Source organism: Bos taurus, chromosome 22 (assembly GCF_002263795.3).
Source record: "Bos taurus isolate L1 Dominette 01449 registration number 42190680 breed Hereford chromosome 22, ARS-UCD2.0, whole genome shotgun sequence".
Classification (NCBI taxonomy): Eukaryota; Metazoa; Chordata; class Mammalia; order Artiodactyla; family Bovidae; genus Bos; species Bos taurus.
Genome location: NC_037349.1, coordinates 17,956,730 through 17,970,683, shown reverse-complemented (window position 1 = coordinate 17,970,683; position 13,954 = coordinate 17,956,730). Strand labels below are relative to the sequence as shown.

General features: G+C 44.7%; 1 protein-coding gene and 1 long non-coding RNA gene across 2 annotated transcripts in view; one reads left to right on the top strand and one right to left on the bottom strand.

The window, feature by feature from the left end:
* LMCD1 (LIM and cysteine rich domains 1) overlaps window positions 1-13,954 on the top strand; it is a 57,017-nt gene that overhangs the window by 5,672 nt on the left and 37,391 nt on the right.
* LOC112443504 (uncharacterized) overlaps window positions 1-13,954 on the bottom strand; it is a 730,208-nt gene that overhangs the window by 712,075 nt on the left and 4,179 nt on the right. Inside the window, exon 2 of the long non-coding RNA XR_009492349.1 lies at window positions 571-13,591. This is a non-coding gene — a long non-coding RNA (uncharacterized lncRNA). The remainder of the gene's footprint in view (window positions 1-570; window positions 13,592-13,954) is intronic.

Below are 13,954 nucleotides of genomic sequence, written 5' to 3'. Positions count from 1 at the left end.
GTCCTTCCAATGAATATTCAGGGTTTATTTCTTTTAGAATTGACTAGTTTGACCTCGTTGTTGTCCAAGGGACTCTCAACATCTTCTCCAGCACCACAGTTCAAAAGTGTCAATTCTTTGGCGCTCAGCCTTTTATATAATCCAACTCTCACATCCATACATGACTACTGAAAAAAACGATAGGTTTGACTATACGGACCTTTGCTGGCAAAGTGATGTCTCTGCTTTTTAATACACTGTCTAGGTTTGTCATAGCTATTTTTCCAAGAAGGAAGCATCTTTAAATCTCAGAGCTTAGAGTATATCAATGGCCCAGATCTGCAGAAGCTCCAGAACTGCCTTCTATAAAGCTTTTCAAGAAACAGCGAAATAAGAAGTCTGGTCTCCTGTGTGGACCTAGACTGTTTTAGTGGCCTAAACTTGTTTTTGGTATTTAGGCCTAAATATTTGATGTGGAATTTCAGTTGGGCTTTCACAAAAGCAGAAATACTAGTACAATCACAAAGCTTTGGAAAAGCCCTAAATCAAGCCTTTGTTCACTGTCTGCTCTTCCATATGAGAAGTGCTTACCTGTGGTCTTACTTTCATGATCCATTTGGACTCTGGTCCCCCCGAGGATCTGCACAAAGATTCATCTCTTCTCTGCTAGGATGGACAAGTTTGGGGAAAGGCAAGGGAAAGGAAAAAAGAGAGACATCTTTTGAGTACACTCAGGATGCCTGATGTTTTCTCTCGCTTGTTTCATTTAGTCTTTAGGACTACATTACAAACATAATGATGTCCTTTTTACACATGAGTAAATGAAGACTGAGGGTTTCAATGACTCACCTAAGATCTTATAATGACAGATTAAGAACTCACACCCATTTTTCTCGGACTCTAAAACTGAAGCCCTTTCCACTGCAGGAAGACACCAGAAGGCTTTTGTCAGAAGCAGAAGTCTGGTGGAGAAGGACTAGGATTACTACCTCAGGCTTCACACACAGATGAAGGTCAGCCCACTGCTGACGGTGATTCAGGGATGGCCCAGCATTTGCCAAAGGTTATCAGGCCTCTGTACCTCTCTGATGTTTCTTGGCCACAACCAGGTATATGCTGTCATCCACACCAAGTCAAAGCCATTTCCCAGGTAGAAAAGAAAGACTTCCTAGATCTGTTCCTTTGGTTTTCTAGAAGTCTGCTAGAACTGTCTAGAGAGGAGGCTGGTAGAGAGACAATCTAAGGGATCATATAATAGTATCCAAAAATTACTGAAGAAGCAAGGACACTGGACAAAAAAAAAAAAAAATCCTAGAGATCCAAGCTCCAGAGCTTCCAGGAAATTCTATCCTGGGGATAAGCTTGGCCTCTGGAATGCGTATTCTCTACATGCCTGGTCAGCCTGACTCACGGTCTACCCAATAACACAAGAATCAGGACCAAGCAAAACACAGCCCGAGCCCCCACCAGGACATGCTTTAAAAGGAAATAAGATTGCTGAGGGAGAAGAAACCAAAGGCTCTATTTGGCAAGTCACTCTTTTTGTAGGACAAAGTTGGCGCCAGGGTCCAGCCCGTGGCAGTTGTTTTAAATCCATATGATATGTGTATGTATTGATTTTTTCCCCCTCCTCCTATTTTAAAATATGGGTTCCTTTGTAAAATAAATCTTTGGAGAAAATGTGAAGGAATCATTAGATAAAAGAGCTGAGAAGAATCTACTGATCTGCTTGGTCAGTCCCTTCAGGTGGCAGAGGGGACATGGGGGCAAAATGTTATATCCAAAATTTGCATGTGACGTAGCAGAGAGGCACTGGCTCACAGCATCTTGAAAGAATGAAGAAAAGGATATCTTCTCTGTTTCATCACTTCCATGCCCAGGGTCCCCTGACTTCATGTCACCCTCATACCCTCAAAGCTCAGAAGGTCAGGTGAACATTTTGGCTGTGAATGTAGCTTTGGCCACACAGTTTAAAGGCCATTTTGAGAAGCAGTTAAACATGCAACCTTTGCAAGCATGGAGATCTAGATGTGATGTGTAGTTCTGCCTTTTCATGGGTCTGCAACCCAGTTGCTTACTCCTCTCTGGACCTCTAGTTCCTCATCTGAGGAAGAGAGTTAATAATAGTTCTATATTTAAGCAATAGTCTAATGAGAAAGCATGTAAAGCACCTGGATGCATAGTATGTTCTCGAAATAACATTTCCTCCTGCTGCTGTTAGTATCCTCTTCTCATCAGCCCCAGCACAGAAATCCTATAGGAAGTTAAGTGCTAGAACGTGGAAGACCAAGTTCATCTTACTGACATCACCGGTGGCTTCTGAGATATCAGATTGCAGGACCTTCTCTTTGTAGCTAAACTTAGACCTGGCCATAAATAGACCTGGGTCACAGCATCTGCAAAAATCAGGACAATGGCAACAATGTGCCTTGGGTGTCTGGTTGCTACACTTCTAAAAAGTAGTCCTCTTCACGGAGACCATTCGTTGGTCCCAGCTAGGTGATTTTACCCAGGCACTTAGACACGCCAAGCCTCGGATGTCTTGCTTTTTAAAACAGCTTAATAGTCACCATTTCTTGATTTAGCAGATATTTATTTAATACCTATTATATGCCAGGCACTCTGCTGAGCGCTCAATACAAGACAATGAAAAAGAAAGTTCTAGTCCCTGCCTTGCAGACTTGAGTCCAGTGGACTGTGTTTCACATGAAAGTATAAGAGGGAAGATCTCTGGAAAAGGGCATGGTAACCCCCTCCAGTATTCTTGCCTGGAGAATCCCCATGGACTGAGGAGCCTGGTGGGCTGCAGGCCATGGGCTTACAAAGAATCAGACACAACTGAAGCAACTTGGCACACATGGGAGGGAAGAGCCAAATAATGTCAGGTTCTATTACTCTGTGTTTTCCTTGACCTCCTCCATCTCAAAGACACAGAGACACACAGACACACCACTCTTTTTCTCCTCTTTTACTGTCTGCCCTCAGATTTGAGCGTTGCACACATCTGAGCCACTCCCAACCCCAGTTATCTCTACAGTATCACAGTGATGTACGTATGACAATTCTGCTCCCGGTTGTTGCATTTTAACAGGGCATTGAGTGAAGAGAAGTCTGGGAAAGGCAATGACCAGTGAACAGTGGCCTCTTCAGCCCCACTGCAGACACACGGTGGTAGACCAGTTGTCTGTGTACAGCCCATGTCCTCCAAGGCAGCTCAGCACCCCAGGCTCTGTCCTTTCAGATGCTGGTGTCAGGGGCACCAAAGGGCAGGAACACAGGGTGAGAGCTCTTGGCTGACTAATGCCCCATAAGAAACCTGCCTTAGGAAGGTAGCAGCTATTTGGGTGGTGTGACTAAGAGGCATTTCCACGTACTGATTCATGGCTGACCACCAAGGTGACTGACCCAGCTAGTCCTCTGGCTAGAAGAGTTGGAGGGGAATGGAGCCCAGCCCTGCCCTCATCCTGGAGGACAGCCACCCACCTGCCGAGGGATACCTGTGCTCCCCACCCCCACTTTGGCCCTGTGGTCACCAGTGTCCTTGTTAAGGGGTCTGGCTCTGATGGGGGGAGGGGTCAGCATTTGAGGCTTATTTTAGAGAAAGTGTGGGAGGGAGATTTTGTTTTTACTCTTGTTAGTATCAACAGACAGAGGAGAGGGGTTTTTTAAAACAAGGATCTGTGGATAGAATTGATATTATCAAGGAACAGAAATGAAGAAAAATAGTGCATCCTTATATACCTAACCTCTAACCAAAATGAAACATTTCTTTTTTTTCATTATAAATGAAAACAAAAGCCCTGGCAGTGTAGCATCCTCTGTGCTTTTTTTTTTTTAAAGCAAATAAAGCTATTGAATGTGACATTTAAGTTAGAAAAAGATAACTGGCTATAGGCCCTGTGTCCTTCATACTGACTGAAATCTGATATTTTCATATCCTATTACAGCCAAGAGAGATGCCAGGCATACTGCTCATACTCATCCTTGTTCTGAAATAACAGTAATTAAATCCATGACTGGTGTTGTTAATTAATTTAACAAAGGCATGTTATGTTACTAAATTACAGATTAGCTTTTACATATTGATATTATTTCAGTAATATTCATTTTCTTTGTAATCCTACATATTTTCATTTGTGCTTTTAGAACATGGTACTGAGAAGGGACACTTTCATATCAGACAAAAGGACACAAACAGATTAAGACTTCAGTCAAAAAAAAGCTCTAACAATACATACACACACACAAATATTTGCATACATGCATATGTATACACACACGCACATGTGGGTTGAGTTCTGAGGCTCTGGGATGGAGTAGACACACTGAGTTCAAATCCCAGCTCTGTCACCTGCTTCCTATCTGGGGAATCCCATTACCTCTGAGCCTCAGTTTTTTCATCTATAGAATGGGCCTAAAAGTTGTCCTCATGACAATAACCTATAAAGTTCGTAACACAGCATTTGACGGCTCCTGAGTGTGTGTTTCTGAACTATGGTGTTGGAGAAGACTATTGAGAGTCCCTTGGACTGCAAGGAGATCCAACCAGTCCATTCTGAAGGAGATCAGCTCTGGGATTTCTTTGGAAAGAATGATGCTAAAGCTGAAACTCCAGTACTTTGGCCACCTCATGCGAAGAGTTGACTCATTGGAAAAGACTCTGATGCTGGGAGGGATTGGGGGCAGGAGGAGAAGGGGACGACAGAGGATGAGATGGCTGGATGGTATCACTGACTCAATGGACGTGAGTCTCAGTGAACTCCGGGAGTTGGTGATGGACAGGGAGGCCTGGCATGCTGCGATTCATGAGGTCGCAAAGAGTCGGACACGACTGAGCAACTGAACTGAACTGAGTGTGTGTTACACATGAGTTATCATCACTATTGAAAGACCCAATGAAAGTAAAATGTGCAAACATTATTCTGGTGAAACTCATCACCTCCCTCTGATTTGGCCAACTTTAAGAATTCATTCTGTGCAAACACATATTCCATGTAATTATTATAAGTCAGGGGCTGAGCTGGGAAGCAGAGAAGTAAAAAGGAAAGAAGTCCCAGAAGCTGATAGTTCGAGAGATGGAACAGCCAGCCCGGCCACCAGAGAATCAAAGCCTTGATCAGAGGTTCAAATGAGGGAGTGAGGGAGATAAGAGAGGAAGTACTTAACCCGACCTGGGGAGGTCAGGGAACGCTCACCAAGGAGGCGACATCTGAGCTGAATGTTGAAAGACAAGGATGAATGAATATTATGCTTGGGTCACAGGCCAGTGTTATGAGTTCCAAGTCTTGACACACATGTTCTCAGTTTTAGTTGACTTCTAACTTGAGAAATATCATCCATCTTCAACTACAGAGATACACACCTACATATCCATCCATCCATTAGGCACGTCTTGTAACTTTCTCATCTGAGAACTTGTCCCTCTCGCCTCTCAACCAACACCCTTGGGATGATAGGATAGCACAGCCTGCCAAGCTGGCATGCTTGAGACTCCCAAGCTCAGCAGAGAAGTTACAGCAAGCTCACCCCCACTCAGTTTGAATTTTTACAGGAAGATATAGATTTGTGATTGAAGGGAAAAAAAAATAATAACTGAGGATATGCAACATATATGGAAAGAAAGAAACAGAGAGAGAGAAACACACACACACACACACACTCACACACCCTCTGTGAAATCCAGCATGCTCTGCCTGTGAGCAGAATGTGAAAACACAATTGTGAGGACCACAGGATGGCATGTGCACCCCAAGGTTTATCCACCTTCCAATTCTGAAGTCATTCAGCTAGTAATTAGAGGAAAAGAAATTCCACAGAGAATTCCTTGGTAAACTGTGAGAAGGAAAATCAGGAAACCTGAGTAAGAATGATCCCTTGCATGAGAACAATTCCTTCAGGTTTCTGACTTGGTCTGAGACTGTGGGGCCCCTTCCTGTCATGATTCTGAGCAGGTGACGCAGCACAGTGAAAACCACATGGTTTGTATATCGAAATGCCACTGGAATAATTGTTGGCAGTTGATTTGTGTCAGTTGCAGATGGTATGTTAAACAGGTTGGGGTCGGAGGAAGACAAATGATTCCCTGCCAATTATCTGGAAAATGAAATTATGGGGACCGTCCCTGGGTTTGCAAGGATCTGACAAAGAGGTGAGGTTTGATGGAAAAGCTGGGTTTCCTCAAGTCTGCCCTCTTTCACAGCCCATAGGCGCAAACAGCCCACTGGGAGAACACACTCTGACCAAGATTCACACTAATCAGAAGGGCTGTTGCCACCTGCCCGGTACCTCCCTTGAACCCTACTAGGTCTCCCAGCAGGTAGGAAGTCACCCGAGAAACAGATGCTCTGACCTCAATCTTGACCAGTATGTAGGACTTGGACAGTGAACCAGATATGAGAAAAAAGTGGCCACTGCATGCCTGAACTAAGGAAACAGAACCAATGGGCGAGAGGGAGGTGAGGTTCAGAGAGAGAGATTTTAGCTCGAAATAAGAAAGAGCTGTCTAATAATTAAAGGAATTAAAAAAAAAAAAAAAAACTTGATCTTTTGACGAGGTCTCAGTGCTTATAAGTGGTTCTCACAGCATCTGGCCACGTGTTCCATCTCCCATTTAAGGTTGTGGGTGGGGTACTTGGACAAAATCATTTTTAAGTCTTTTTGAATCTGAAATGCTAAGACACCCTGAGTTCTAATCCTAGCTCTTCTACCAACGAGCTCTTTCCTGGCCATTTAACTCCTATCCCGTGACATCTTTCTTGTGTCTACATCCTCCATTTGTGAGCTCCTTGAGAGCAGAGACCAGGCCTTACTTCTCTTTTGTGTCGCCCCAGAAAGCCAGGCGTACAGGAAGGGCTCAAAAATATGAATGGACTGAGAAGGAAATGAGATGGAATTGGGATACAGGAGAGAGAAGGAGAGGCATCAAAAGAAGTAAGAGCAAGTGGGTTTTCCTTCCTGGCAGAGACAAGGAATCCTGAGGGGTAGACAGGGAGACGGAGGAGCAGGGCAGAGGACACGGAGAGACATGGAGTAGAGTAGGCTGGACCAGCAACCTCTCCCAGAGCCCTACACACGCTGCTTAATCTAAAACCTTCTGATTCGTGGACCACGGTCAGAACTGGCAAGATGGGAAAGGGGCCAGAAGAGTGGGAGGAAGACTCCTAGAGAGTATTTAGGAAGGATCCTAAGATGAAAAGGAACTGAAAGTGAGGGGGGAAGCAGAAAGGCACCCTTCCAGAGCAGCCTGAATTTTCCATGTCTGGTGCCGAATTGTATCATCCTCCTTCAAACTCATCTACACAAGGGTGGACTTCAAGGTGGCAGATGAGCCAAGCCTTGACTTGCTTCCTGCCTTCAGACAGCTAACACAGACCTCTGTCTGAACCTTGAAGCGGGCCCCCTGTTTCTGGCGGGAAGCCTCTTGAGAACAAACTCCCATGATTTCCCTGGTCCGGGGAGACAGATTGGCTGGGATCTCTAAACAACAGCAGCCACATCTCAGAAGGGCTGGCCCTCCTGAGAGATAAGATACAGCAGGACGACTGAAAACTGGCTGAAATTTAGTCCAAAGCACGCATAGCTCACACCGATATCTACTTAAAGTTTCTAGTCCTTGATGAATATTTATACCAAAATAGGGCTAGTGGAAATGTTCCATCTGTGTGGATTTTTAAGAGTTTTGCCTTTCCTCAGCCACGTTGACCAAACTCAGGAAAGTGGTGGAATGGATGCCAAGTACATGCTCTTTGAAGTGCAAGAATAATTCTGAAAAGGCCCTGGACCCATCATATTTCTTCTTATCCTGCAGACTCAGAGTTGGCACTCCCTTCTTTAAAAATGCATAATATCAACACCTCTCAGTGCTTTATAATTTTGGCCAGTCTTTGACACCCTGCTGACCATGACCACTTTTTTGAAAGAGCGGATAAGCCTATTCAAAGTCCTGCTGGGTGAGATTGTTTTGTTGGTTGACATTTTCCCCATCTTTTGAAAATCTGAATGGCCCAGGTCATCACTTTAATTCTCCTTTTTACTTTGCTCGCAGAGAAATGGCCCCAGATTTTCTCCTCAGTATTTTTAGTCATTCCATGCTCCTCAGAACCAAAACACCAGAAACTTGAACCAGTTATGCTCTTGGTATGAGGAGCAAAAATAGAAGCCTGCTGTACTTGGCATATGACCTATACTTACCACAAATGGGCTGTGTCAGACATTGTGCTACATAGGGTTTTTCCCCTCCTCTTTACATAAATCCCATTTTACAGATGAGTAAACTAAGGTTCAGAGGGATGAAGTAAATTGCTACTGTGACAGAGCTAATGTGATGAATGGGAATGAAATGTAGACAGTTTAGTCCTCAGCAACCCCCTTCCCTCTAAACCATTTCTCATCTATACCAAACATGTTTCTAGGGTTCCACAATGTTGGGCCATGAACTTGTTGGTCACAGGATGAATGAAGTTGGTACCCAGACATGCATTAACAGTGTTGAACCATGTTAGTCAGAATTTGTCTCCATTTTCAGTTCTTGTACCTTTTGGATTATAACCAGGAGAAAGTCTCCACCTGGTGCTCATAGGCCCTTAACACCTGCATCACTTGCCCAGCGTCACTTGGAACAGATAGAGAGCAGTCCTCAGGCTCAGAGCTTTAAAACAAGAGATTAGCTAGAATTTAATGGTGTTGGTTCATATTTATTGTATTTTTATCACTACCTCTTATTTTTTTCAAAACAAGCAGCTTTTTAATGAAATATAGTTGATTTATAATGTATTAGTTTTGGGTGTACAGTGGTTCAGTTATACAATGTGTATGTGTGTGTGTGTGTGTATACTTTTCAGATTCTTCTCCATTATAGGGTATTACCATATTTTGAATATAGTTCCTTGTGCTATACAGTAGGTACTTGTTGTTTATCTCTTTTATATATAATGGTGTGCATGTGTTATTTCCAAACTCCTAATTTATCCCTCCCTGCCTTTGTTAACCAGAAGTTTGTTTTCTATGTCTGTGGCTTACCTCCTATTTTTCTAAAGTGTAAGGGAAAAGGGTTTTTCAAGAAATATGTTTTTAAAAAGTGATTTCTTTGAAGAAAAATTAAAAGTAAATAACCACAGAGATGGTATACTGAGGATAGGACTCAGGAAAGAGGAACGTGCTGCTGCTGCTAAGTTGCTTCAGTCATGTCCGACTCTGTGTGACCCCATAGACGGCAGCCCACTAGGCTCCCCTGTCCCTGGAATTCCCCAGGCAAGAACACTGGAGTGGGTTGCCATTTCCTTCTCCAATGCATGAAAGTGAAAAGTGAAAGTGAAGTCACTCAATCGTATCTGAGTCTTCGCGACCCCATGGACCACAGCCTACCAGGCTCCTCTGTCCATGGGATTTTCCAGGCAAGAGTACTGGAGTGGGGTGCCATTGCCTTCTCCAAAAGAGGAACGTAGGGCTTCATAAACTTCTAATACTTGATAATCCCTGATCTCTATAGCGCTTTACAATTTGCAACATCTCTTATATAAATGACCCCCACTGGATTCTTACCACAACCCCATGAAGCTGTTAGGGATTATGATCCATTTCAATGATGAGCCGTTTAAAATATCAAGGTTCAGAGAGCAGAAATGGCTCCCCATGGTCACACAGACAGTGAAGAAGCACCCAGGGCTCAGGGTCAAGTCCAAGATCCATGGTGCCTCCTCCAGTGTTCTGCCAGCACATCGTGTCAGGGCAGGAGGAAATAAAGGGGTACTCCAAGGCAAGTAACCAAGGCCCAAAATGCCAGAGAAGGTCTGTTGAACTTGATGACCCCCTTGACTGTCCTGAGTTTTATAAAGTTCCCAGTGATTGTGTACATTCTATTTCATGGACAAGCCTACAGTTGCTCCATTCTAGTTTTGCTAGAGAAGCCTGACTTTCTTTTGCTAGGGACTCACTTTTTAGACGGTTCCAAAGCTGGTTCTCCTGTCAGGAGAACATATCCAACTTTCTGGGGTACACTAAGAAAGGGATGACACAAACTATAAAGGAGGAAAAGCCAGCTTCTGCCCAGGAAGAAGGACATTTCTTCCAGCAGTTGACCAGGGTTCAGACTGCAGGGCCAGGTGACTGGATGGGCAGGGAGTCCATAAATGTGGGACAACCAGTGGGGTTGGATGACCAAGGAGGTGAGTTGGCATTTCCATCAGTCTATCCAGGAAGAGCTTGCAGGAGCGGAACACACTTCTGAGGATGATGCTGCGAGCCAGAGGGAAGAGTTTGAGCAGATGATGCCTAAGACAGAAGCATTCTGAGAACCAAAGAGAGACCAGAGCCCAGCACTAGAACCTAGGAAAGGGGAGGGCAGCAAGTGAGGGAAGCACACAAGGGCTGGCCAGGCAGGTGGGGTGATCAGGGGAGGCTAGAATTCTGGAAACAACAGGAAACCAAGGTCGATCTTTCTTCTTCCAACTCAAACTACAGACATCAGCTTCAGGTGGAAGATCACTATTATGTGTTAGCTTTTAATGCACCAAAAAGCATTGTGCTGTGCATAGTTGCTCAGTCATGTCCAACTCTTTATGACCCCACGGACTGTAGCCCACCAGGCTTCTCTGTCCGTGGAGATTCTTCAGGCAAGTATACTGGAATGGGTTGTCATGCCCTCCTCCAGGGGATCTTCCCAACCCAGGGACTGGACCCAGGTCTCCCACATTGCAGGCAGAGTCTTTACTGTCTGAACCACCAGGGAAGCCCAAGAATACTGGAGTGGGTAGCCTATCCCTTCTCCAGGGGATCTTCCCGACCTAGGAATTGAACCAGGGTCTCCTGCATTGCCGGCAGGTTCTTTACCAGCTGAGCCACCTGGAAAGCACTGAAAAGCAGTGCTCAAAGGCAAAGCTGAAATTGTTGCAGAGGAAGCTATTGATACCCATGTTTACAGAGGCAACACCAGGCGCAAGGCACTACCATAGGCACTGGTGATGGAGCATGAACTAGACACACAGGGACCTTGCCCCCAGAGAACTGACAGCCCAGCAGGAAAAAATGACATCAGAGTGTATATAATCATGGGTATACCGTGATTAAATAATGATAATCACAATAGATACAACAAAGAAGTGCAAGATGCAGGCTTTTCTAAGACCCTAAATACCTGCCAGACAAGTAGAAGTTTGTTAGGTGAAGGGAGGAGAGAAGGAAGATGGTCCAAGCAGAGGGAAGTGCCTATGGGCTGGCTTAGAGGTATAGAGGAATTTAGCATCTTTTCTAGGGCATACAGTTACATGAGTAATTCTAAATTTACTCCAGAGATAATTTGCTGGCAGGGCACTTGGTTTCTGTATCTCTAATCCTACATTTTCATTCTGTTCCATGAGCTTCAAAGGTGGGACCTGGAAAGTGAATGACTTGCAAAATGAATGACATCTGCTAATTTCTGTTTCATAAACATGAAAAACTTGGCCTACCTCCCCTTTATGGTGTTTTCCTTTCTCAGAATCTGTGATTTTCTTGCCTCAGGTTTTCTTAAATGCTGCATTCAACTCTACAGAGTATGGACAACGAGTGCATTATGCAGGGTTGGAAAATCAAGGAAAGGATGAAATATTTGAAAGTGCATTGAATGTTAGTTTTAGAAACATATGATAGCAATAAAGACAGGAGAGGGAAGTCGTTTATAAGAAGGATCTTGTTTTAAACCAAGAAAATGTCCTGTGAAAGACACCACCCTAAAACACAAGTGCTTTTTTCCATCAAGGCCCCAGTGTTGGCTGAAGGAAACGTTTGTATCTCAATGCTTCCCTTGTCTTATACATTAACCGAGAGATTCCCGGCAGGAATCACTTATATAAGTAAAGCCTTCAGACTTTTAATAGCAGGGCTATACCTTTACACCACGTATTTCCTTTCAAGATATTAAGATTCAGATAGGCAAGATAAAAAAAATTCTCCCATATGAGTTGCTAAGTCCCCACCACCACATACACACATTTCCAAAATGAACTCCAATAAAAGTGTATTATCCTTGAAAAGCTCAGTGATGCTGCCATTTCAGGATTCAGATGCACACAATCACACACCCCAAGTTACATCCTTATAGAAGGCTGTTCTTTTTGATTTATTTTTGGCTGCCCAAGCAGCATAAGTGAAGTTAGTTCCCCCGCCAGGGATCAAACCCATGCCCCCTGCACTGGAAGCATGGAGTCTTAACCACTGGACTGCCAGGGAAGTCCTGGAATCTGTTCTTAAGACACCAGGCCTCTAAAATGAGGAGTGCTTTAGTAAAACGGAGGAGAGATAATAAGTAAACATTGCCAGCCTCAAGCTTACAGTTTTATACTTGAGAAGGAGTCTTTTAAGGGTCCAAACCTAAGAACCATGTAATCAATGAGATCTTTACTTCCAAGTGTAACCTCAGGACACCAGGCTTGTTCTCCTTTAGAAGAGGGGAGTTGGTAGGGGGGTAAATACTCATTCAGGGACTTCATTTTCTTTGATTTTGACTCCACAAGCTACTTGGTAAACCTCTAGATAAGATTCCCAGGAGGACTGGATAACTCCTGGCTCTGAGCGAGACTGGTGGCTTTACTTCCATCTCCCCCAAAGCAGGCAGGGCCTTTCCAAGAAGGAAAAAAGACAACTGCAAGGGGGAAAAAAAAAAATTGTTGGAGCTTCTGGAAACACTTAGTTGGAAAAGAAATGCCAGGTCAGCTCCTGCCCTGTGGAAATCCCTTTCACAGTGGATGAAACGGTGCCCATGTTCTGGGAACCTGAGTGTCTCAGAAGATCCATAAAAGTCTGGGGGTGGCAGAGCAGGAAGGCAGGAGGAACCTCTCCCCTCCACACACACACTGATTAAGCAGGCGAGCAAGCTGCTCAGATGATGGGCAGGCTTTTCTAAAAGTGGGTGATTCTCAAAAACAGGAGAGAAGGGCTGTGCCCCTGGGCTGGTTTGACCTCTCTGTGCTTTGCGGTGCGCTCTTCACGGTCTCCCAGGCAGGTTCTGCAGTTGGTGCGAAGCGAGCCAGTGTCAAGGGGAAATAAGAATTCAGTCCAAAACAAACACCTATCACTTGAGTCCAGCTGGGTGCCTCATACTGGGTTGGCCAAAAAGTTCGTTCAGCTTTTTCCATAAGATGCTACAGATGGAAAAACCCAAATGAACTTTTTGGCCGACCTAATACAAAGACTTGTGGACCTGCGTTGGATACAATGTCAGCTATCGACAAAAAGCTGGCCGCCCAAGAGGCTGGTTTGCTTTCCTCCCCGATCGTCATCATTGTCTCTCTGCCAACGGAATGTTAAACAAAGGAGTCAGAATCCTGGGTGGGGGCTGACAATGCCCTAGGTTTTCTGTAGCCATTAAGTAGATCCAGCTACCTAGCCATCGGTGGTTCAGTTTAGGAGATGGGACTTTTTGTCCCAGTGAGTACTCCTTTTTCTCAAAATGACCCCAAGCTCCATCTCCTTTGAAAGGTAAAAGATACTCTTCAAGTATTTCGAGGCTGCCCCCTTACCAGGGCTCTGGCAGTACCAGCTTGGAGAGGAGCCCGGCCACGCCAATTGCTTCTTAGCACTGCTTCAGCCATTCCATCCAAACAGCCCTCCTGTCAGGCCCTTCCATGAGCTGCCAACCCTTGGGAAAAAAAGGTCCTAATTTCAGTCTTGTGGCCTCTCAGCTTCTTTTTTGATGAAAGTGCTAAAAATACAAAAGAGTCAATGTATGGAAAAGGCAGACAGAAAGAAGGAAAAGAAAAAAGGGGTAGATAATCCGCCACCATGGCTGTCCGAGCACTTGGTGTCCACTCTGTGCTGCCAAGTGATGATGTGGGACAGGCAGACGTTACACACAGACTCGGCCGAGCAGGCCAGATACCAGGCACCCACGGTGGCAATGTGTGCGTGTGTGCTCAGTCGCTCAGTTGTGTCCAACTCTGCGACCCCGTGGACTGTGGCCTGCCAGACTCCTCTGTTGGTGGAATTTTCCAGGCAAGGATAC